Source organism: Martes martes, assembly GCF_963455335.1.
Source record: "Martes martes genome assembly, chromosome: 11".
NCBI classification, from domain to species: Eukaryota; Metazoa; Chordata; class Mammalia; order Carnivora; family Mustelidae; genus Martes; species Martes martes.
Genome location: NC_137899.1, coordinates 20486233 through 20495267, shown reverse-complemented (window position 1 = coordinate 20495267; position 9035 = coordinate 20486233). Strand labels below are relative to the sequence as shown.

The 9035-nt window shown below is 43.1% G+C and overlaps 1 pseudogene across 1 annotated transcript; it reads right to left on the bottom strand.

Moving 5' to 3' along the window:
* Positions 1–2258: 2258 nt before the first annotated feature.
* Positions 2259–3380, bottom strand: LOC308352592 (actin, cytoplasmic 1-like; annotated as a pseudogene). The gene has a single exon. The product of its transcript is annotated as an actin, cytoplasmic 1-like (transcript).
* Between the last annotated feature and the right edge of the window lie 5655 nt (positions 3381–9035).

The window sequence follows — 9035 nt, the reverse complement described above, 5'->3', positions numbered from 1 at the left end:
CCCTGAGACCATGACCTGAGCCGAAGGCAGAGGCTTTCACCCACTGAGCCACCCAGGCGCCCCCATATCCAATCTTATTAAATGAAAATATTTCCTTTCTCCTTTGTTAGTCCACATATCACTGGGCTAAGACACCACATGCTCCCAAGCAAGTACATTCTGACTTTGCTTTAGGTAAAATGTCTGTCCATTTAACAAAAAATAAAAGTGGAATACTATGAACTGAATTTCACTTGGTGAAAATTTAAGTCTCATAACATCAGTGCTAGAGAAATAGTTAATTCTCAAATGTTGGGGGAAGAGAAAATGGATTCCACAAATTAGACAGTATCTATCAAAATAAAAAATGTAAACATCTCTTCATCAGCTACTCAGCTGTCAAGGCTTTACATATATATTTGCAGAAATAAAATATAACTTAAATCTGAATCAACAGGGGACTGGTTAAATACTTACAGTACGCTATATGATGAACTATTATACAACTGTTAAAATAATGTGAGAGTTCTGTGGGTGCTGATATAAGATCTGAAATATATTATTAAATGAAAAATTCAAGGCATATAGAATGACATAAACCTTTTGTGAAAATTTTTTTTAATTTTTTATTTCCTGAGGGACAAAGAAAGAAAGAGAGAGAGAGAGAGAGAGAGGTGGGGGAGGGGCAGAGGAAGAGGGAGTGAGAGGATCCCAAGCAGACACCAAGCTGAGCTCTGAGCCCAACATGGGGCTCAATCTCAGAACCCTGAGATCATGACCTGAGCTGAAATTAAGAGACGCTTAACTGACTGAGCCACCCAGGCACCCCCCCCAAAACTTAATTTTATACACACACACACACTCACATCTCTTAGTGTCTAGAGATACAGTTCCTTTTCTGGAAAGATTCCCAAGCAATTGTTAACAACTGCAGCTTGGTGGAAATAGACAGGTGGTTGGGGGGTGGGAGAGGGGAGAAATACATCTGTTTCATTTAAACCTCTCAGTACTATTGGAATTTTTTAAAACGTGTGCTTGTATTACTATAGAATTGTTTTTAAATGTCAACTGGTTAACTAGTCAGCAGAATTACAGCTCATTTAAATTTTCTTTTTATCATTTTCTATAGATCCCGAAGTACATTTTAAAAATCTCTATCCAGGGCGCCTGGGTGGCTCAGTTGGTTGAGCGGCTGCGTTAGTCTCAGGTCATGATCCCGGACTTCCAGAATCGAGTCCTGCATCTGGCTCCCAGCTCCTTGGGGAGTCTGCTTCTCCCTCTCACCTTCTCCTCTCTCATGCTCTCTGTCACTCATTCTCTCTCAAATAAATGAATAAAATCTTTTTAAAAAATTAAAAAATAAAAAAAAATAAAAATCTCTATCCATATGAAAGGCAAAACAAATATAAAGTTTTATTTCTTGCTTTAGGTATTTGGCCAAATAATCACTTTCATGACTAGTGTTAAGTCATATAGTCTTCCATCGTTTACATGTCTACAAAGAAAACAAGCCACAACCAAATCAACCAAACAAACAATCCTGCTTGCTTGCCTTTTTTTTTTTTTTTTTTAACCACAGCACTTTATTTTCCTCACACAATGACATATTGCTGGGCCTAATATTCTCACATGACAGTAGAAAACCACAATCTGTTGTCATCTCTTAAAGAATTGAGGATTGTATGCAAAAACTGTACATAAATTAAAAGAATGAATAAATTTACAGTTGTAAATGCAAACCATTTTCCAACTCAAGGCAATTAACAGCCCAAGGTGTTCTGGCAGGAAAACATCAGGTAAGAAAGCAAAGTGGGTCCTGAGGCTCCCACCATTCGAGACAGAAATGGCAGCTCGTTCAGGACTCTTGCCAGCCTCTAGAGAAATCCTGGAAGAGGCAGCTCTTAACACATTAATACCCTGCACAGATCAAGAAACTCAGGGTCTTGCAGGTTCTCCAGTCAATGGATTTTTCTTCCATAACCATGTTCTCAACCTCAGGCACAAAGTGACCCAGCCAGAGGTGCTAAGGGTTTAAATCAAAGATATGTACTGGGTATTAAACACATACTAAGGGAACAGTTAACTTGGATACAAGGTCAAGATCAGCAGCAAGTTTCACAATCAGTGCTGATATCGGATGCGAGCTTCAAGGACACACTTCTTTCCAAAGCTTTGTTCCAGTTCCAGGAGGCCGGCATGAGGGTATACATTGACCAGGGCAAATGCATACTCGGGAATTCACTCATGGAGGAAATGCTACACATCTGCTCCAAGTCCGTTTAAAAGCATTTGCAGTGCACAACGGAGGGGCCTGACTCAACATCCTCCTGCTTGCTGATCCACATCTGCTGGGAGGTGGACAGCGAGGCCGGGAGGGCGCCCCGGATCCACACCGAGTACTTGCGTTCCGGAGGAGCGGTGATCCTGACCTTCATCGTGCTGGGCGCCAGAGCTGTGATCTTCTGCATCCTGTCGGCGATGCCGGGGTACACGGCGGCCCGCCCCGCAGCACCGCGCGAGCATAGTGAGGACCTTCCGGATGTCGACGCCACGCTTCTGATGGAGTGGAAGGTGGTCTCGTGGATACCACCGGGCCCCATCCCCAGGAAGGAAGGCTGGAAGAGCGCCTGCGGGCAGCGGAACCGCTCGCTCGGGATGGTGATCACCTGCCTTGTAGGGTAGCTCATGGCTCTTCTCCAGGGAGGAGGAGGACGCGGCCGTGACCATCTCCTGCTCGAAGTCCAGGACGACCGAGCAGAGCTTCCCCTTGATGTCACGCACGATTCCCCGCTCGGCGGCGGCGGTGAAGCGGCAGCCACACTCGGAGAGGCTCTTCATAAACTAGTCCGTCGGGTCCCGGCCGGCTAGGTCCTGACGTAGGATGGCGTGGGGGCAGGGCGTACCCCTCGTAGATGGGCACAGTGTGGGTGACCCTGTCCCCAGAGTCCATGACAATACCAGTGGTGCGGCCAGAGCCATGCAGGGACAGCGCAGCCCAGATGACCACATACATGCCTGGGATGTTGAAGGTCTCGAACATGATCTGAGTCGTCCCACAGTTGGCCTTGGGGTTCAGGGGGCCTCGGTCAGCAGCACGGGGTACTCCTCAGGGGCCATGCGCAGCTCGTTGTGGATGGTATGGTGCCAGATCTTCTCCACATTGTCTCAGTTGGGGACAGTGCCGTGCTCGACGGGGTACGTGAGGGTCAGGATGCCCCGCTTGCTCTGGGCCTCGTCGCCCATGTAAGAGTCCTTCTGGCCCATTCCCACCATCACGCCCTGGTGTCGGGATCACCCGACGATGGACAGGAGCGCAGCTCGGGGGGGGTGGGGGGACCATCCCCAGCAAAGCCTGCCTTGCACATCCCGGGGCCATAGTGGATGGCGAGCGCAGTGATCTCCTCTTCCACTGGGGTGGGTGGAGGAGGATACGGAGGGCCCTTAGCGGGGGAACGAGGGGCGCCAGCCGACTGGCCCAGTGAGACAGCTCTATTCTCTTTTTGACAAGAGAATAAATGACATTTACTAAAAATCCCCTCAGTTTTCTCCTTGGTCCTCTGAAAGCAGTCTTTGTAGAATCCTTGTAGTTTTATTATTTCTTTAAGCCTTCCTGCAGTTTTTATCATTTCCTATAGATTTTGCTTAGACAGTTTTCCTCAAAGACTGTGTTATTACACTGAATAGACTATAACATCTACAGATCCCTCAGGGTCTAAGGCACTTGAAGTTCCTGTGTCGTAATAAAATTGCCTTTTTTTGCTTTTTGTAGTCCTGGGAGTTAAGCTTTATTACAAGTGAAAATATTCTGCTAGTCTCAGGTCAAAGAGATAAAGTGTTAATATCCATACTCTGAAACTTAGCGCCATAGAACAAAACTGTCTTCCCACTGGAAACAAGCTCAAGACTTCCACAGATATCATGCACCGGAAGTTAGCTAAGAAAATCATTTCCTTTTTTCTGTTGTGAAAAAACATGGGAGAATTGATTTTCTGGTTATTAGAGTTAATATAATGTTTATCTCTGTGCATGAATAAACACATTGAGCAATTACACGAATCAATGCTGTAAGTCAACGAATAAGCCACACTGTTGTAAAATCAATTCTTAATGATTTTATGTTTTCACTTAAAATGGATCACTTGGAAAGACAATAAACAAAACCCAAACTCACTTGTAGTTACCATTATATTAGTCACGAAAAAAGTCCAGGCTGCATTATACAATTTTAAATGGCGTTCCCAATTGAACTCACCCTCACTATGTCCCAGCATAAAAATGCAGAATGTACTTATTTAGAATTGAGTAGTACTCATTGGAAAATAAATTTCTGGCAAAAGCACAAACTATGTGTGGTTCCCATAGAATTAAACAAAAATAGATATCGTTCAAAATAACAATAAGAATCCCATGGGACTGACTAATAAAAGATGGCTGGCACAATTTGAATTCCAGTGCAAGGGCTATGGAGAACTTTAAAAATTGGTAACACGGTGGAATCATTTATCATTCTTTGCAACTATCACTGCCATGTTGGAACACTCTTGGAGACCATGCCTTCAAAAAGAGCTTAGGCTACTGACACACTGGGAAAAAGAGGTTGCGTCTTCTGTATTTGGGGTTTCAACAGAGTGACAGTGGGCTATCCAGACAACACAGATGTAGGCATCCTGCTGATTACAGCAAGATCAACTTCTTGTTTAATTTGTGCTAAAGTTTCTAAAATGTCATTCCACAGATCAGTCGCTTTTCTTGCTATCAGATTCTCAAATAATATAATCAGAATATAATGTTCTTTAAGGTTTTTCAGATAAGGATGAAAATTATCAAGGCACCTGGGTGGCTCAGTCAGTTAACTGTCTGCCTTCGGCTCAGGTCATGATCTCAGGGTCCTGGGATTGAGCCCCTCGTTGGGCTCTCTGCTCAGCAGGGAGTCTGTTTCTTCCTCTCCCTCTGCCTCTCCTTCTTCTCATGCTCTCTCTCTCAAATAAAATCTTTTTTTAAAAAAAGGGTGAAAATTATCATGTCACGTACCATATGATTGCATTCATATGTGGAATTTAAGAAACAAAACAAAAAACAGACTTTTTTTTTTAGATTTTTTATTTACTTATTTGACACAGAGAGATAGCAAGGGGAGTGGCAGGCAGAGGCAAAAGCAGGCTCCCTGCTGAGCAGAGAGCCCGACATGGGCCTTGATCCCAGGACCCTTGCATGGCTTAATCCCAGGACCCCAGCATCATGACCTGATCTGAAGGCAGATGTTTAACTGACTGAGTCACCCAGGCGCCCCCAATTTTGAGAGTTTTAGAGAGGCAGTTTCCCTGACAGCAGCCATGACTCTGATACCTGCATGGCTATTCAAAGACCATGGAGGTGGGAAGATGGGAGTCCTGTCCACCAGCAGGTGTGAGAGGCCCCTGTAGAGAACTACTCCCTAGTTTGTGGGGCTTGTGTGGACCTGGTCACTTGATCTAGTAACAAAAACAGCAGGGATTTTTTTTTTTTTTCTTTTGAAAGGACTGGGGAGTGGGGAATAATCCCATCCAGCCATTTGCAAAGGCAAGCCAGCTAACTAACACTTATACACACACATAAATGGCTTGCATTTTATGCTTTCCTTACTGGAACCTGTTCCTTCTAACGTCTCTTAAAAAACTCTTTCCAGAAAATAAATAGGCACAGGAATCTTTACTCTGTTTTAAATGACTATATTTTCTAAGATACGTATCCTAAATAAAGGATCGTTCCTGATCACTGAGTTTATTATATGAAAATTCTTACAAAGGTATAAAAATAACAGGGGCACCTGGCTGGCTCAGTTGGTAGAGCATATGATTCTTGATCTAGGTATCAAGAGTTCAAGCCCCACACTGGGTGTAGAGTTTACTTAAAAAAAAAAAAAATCATATAGGAACACCTCGGTGGGTTCAGTTGGTCAAGCTGCTGCCTTTGGCTCAGGTCATGATCCCAGGGTCCTGGGGTAGAGTCCCTCATCGGGCTCCTTGTCCAGCAGGGAGCCTGCTTCTCTCTCTGCCTCTGCCTGCCACTCGGCCTGCTTGTGCTCTCTCTCTCTGACAAATAAATAAATAAAATCTTTTTAAAAATTATATATATAACCATTTAGCTATTTTTTTATATCAATTGCTTTTATTGAACACAGTAAAAATTACATGACACTGGAAAGGGTTTGGGACTATGCTGCATTTATAGTATGCAAAGGGAACTGAAAGTCTGATATGATAATTTCTTTGTTTTTTAATTTTTACTTTATTTTTGAAACTCCACTACAATGGCCCTTATGGTAGACTATGTTCCATCAAAAATAATGTGACTTTTATGGGGCACCTGGGTGGCTCAGTGGGTTAAGCCTCTGCCTTCAGCTCAGGTCATGATCTCAGGGTCCTGGGATCGAGCCCCGCATCGGGCTCTCTGCTTGGCGGGAGCCTGCTTCCCCTTCTCTCTCTCTCTGCCTGCCTCTCTGCCTACTTGTGATCTCTCTCTCTCTCTGTCAAATAAATAAATAAAATCTTTTAAAAAAAAATAATGTGACTTTTAATCTTTCAACCTGAAGTACTCCAAGTGTCCTTTACAGAGTGCGGTTGGTATCGTCACAAAGATTAGGGGCCCTCAATGGTTAGGCTTTTCAGGGAAACAGAGAAAGAGCTGTGCAAACTGCTCCATGGTTTAGGGAGGGCTCCCTGTGACATTAATCCACAAGCTTTAACAAGGATGCAACATAAGACAAAGAAGCCCATGACATACAAAAAGGGCATGTTACTAATTAAGAAAGACTGTGTTTCCTGGATAAAAGGAAGAAGGGCAGTTTCATACCTAATGTTGCCTTGGTATTTCTTACCATAACCAACTGCAACTGTGTAATAAAAATTTCTCCTTGCTTTCTTTATAAAGATCATCCTGAGAAAAGACAGTGACCCCTCTCAGGGCCTGGCTCCTATTTTAATAGGGTATGATGTCTCCACCCTCACCAAAATGGGCTTCAGCGTGGAAACTTGTATAACTGTTGTAAATTCACATTAGGCCCAACTCTTGAGACAGTGCTAGGCGGGACAGGAGGAAATGCCTCTGCCACTCAGCCATTTTCCCTGACATACTCAAGGACAAGTAAGATTTCTCGAGGGCTGTAAGGAGGCCATCCGCCATGTTAGTGGGAACTCATTGGGGCTGGCCTTGCTAAAGGCAGAGAGACAACCAGGTAGGGTAGATGATGTTCTCCCTGCCTTCCCAAATTCCTTCCCACTGGGCTAGCTGATGCCTGAAATTCTCTGATCAGAGTTTCATCCCTTACTTTCCTAATGAGGATACTCCTGAGAAAGAAAACATATCAAACCTTGGTTTATTTTCTCTTTTCTGTCTCTTTGCAGGAAGGAGTTGAGCAAATTGTTTCTTGAAAGCAGTGTAATAGAGAATAGGGCTACTGCGTAAGGGGATGAGGAGAAAACAGAAGAGGGAAAAATCTCTAGCCAGCTTCTCTTGGGCCATGTGGAAATGCTAGGTCTCTTCATCCTGGGAACATCCACACCATTAATGGAACAGTAAAGAGTCCTAGAACCAGTCCTTTAAAGGAATTAGTGTGTTAGCTAGACTGGGAGATGAAATGTCATTTTCTCCAAGTCCTCCACAACTAAGTTGTCTTTTGCTCAAGATTCTGATATAATGACTCACATCCTAGAGGCTTTGGGAAGATATCCCTATGAGATAGTCTAAATTCTGAGTGCGGTCGTTGTATCTAAAACCTTCTTGCTAGAAACACTGCAAAACAGAAGCCAGCTCATCTTCCATAGCCCCGCTCAACTGTTCTTAAGAAACTGTATGCTGATAAATTCTTCAGCACTGCTATTTTTCTCTTTCACGGGTAGATCAAGGGCTTCAAGGTCCAAGCTCTCCCGCTGCCCTGTTTCCTTCTGTCTTTATCAGAGCAACTGCAACACGAGCTCTGGTGGTGGAAACTCTGATAGCCCTCCCTATCTTTGCCCTTCTTTCTCTCATTCTAAACTTAAATGTGGTCACCCCTTTCCTTTCAGAGTCACCTACGGGAACTTGATAACTCAGGCTGTTTCTCTGCTGTAATGCAAAAACCATGTTGCAACCACTGCAGTAATTCCATAGTATTTGAAATTATCACTCAGATATATGAGAAGGTTCACATATATCACTCAGATATATGAGAAAGGGATAATTGCTTTAAAAAAAACCTCTTTTAACAACATATACTATATATGCATATATATATATCACATATAAAATAATATATAGTATACTGTATACTTGACCGCTGCTAAAAAGTAGACCTTAAACATCTCACCACACATACACACAGGAAGTGGTCATGGGGGTGGGGGGAATGGATGAAGGTGGTCATTAGGTACAAAGTTCCAGTTGGAAGATGAGTAAGTACAGAGCAAGTAATGTCCAACATGATGACTATAGCTAACCCTGCTGTAAGGCACATTAGAAAGTTGCTAAGAGAGTAGATCCTAAAAGTTCTCATCACAAGGAAAAAAACTGTCACTATATGGAGATGAACATTTACTAAACTTACTGTGGTGATCATTTCACAATACACAAATATTAAGTAGTTATGTTGTATGCCTTAAAATTATATAGTGCTGTACATCAATTATAGCTCAATAAAACTGGAGGGAAATAAAGGTAACATGTGAGATGATGGAGGTGTTAACTAGTTTTACTAAGGTACTCATTTTGCAGTTCATATGCATATCAAATCGTCGTATCACACACCTTAACCATATAATGGTCTACGTCAATTACATGTTAATAAAGCTAGAAAAAAAAATCCCTGGCTATTTCTATATTGTCGGGAGTGCAAACAGTAATAATAATCCAGTTCATGCTTGGACAGTGGTGTATGTGAGATGTTCTTTGGCTATTTTTCTTATTTTGCTCAATACTTGCATATAAGTGAAGTTGACACAGTTCACAGGAAGTTGGAGCTTCCCTCTACGCTCAGCCAGGAGCCTAGAACACACCTCCATTTTCCATGGAACCAAACATTTCTGTGGCTACTCTGGAGCTTA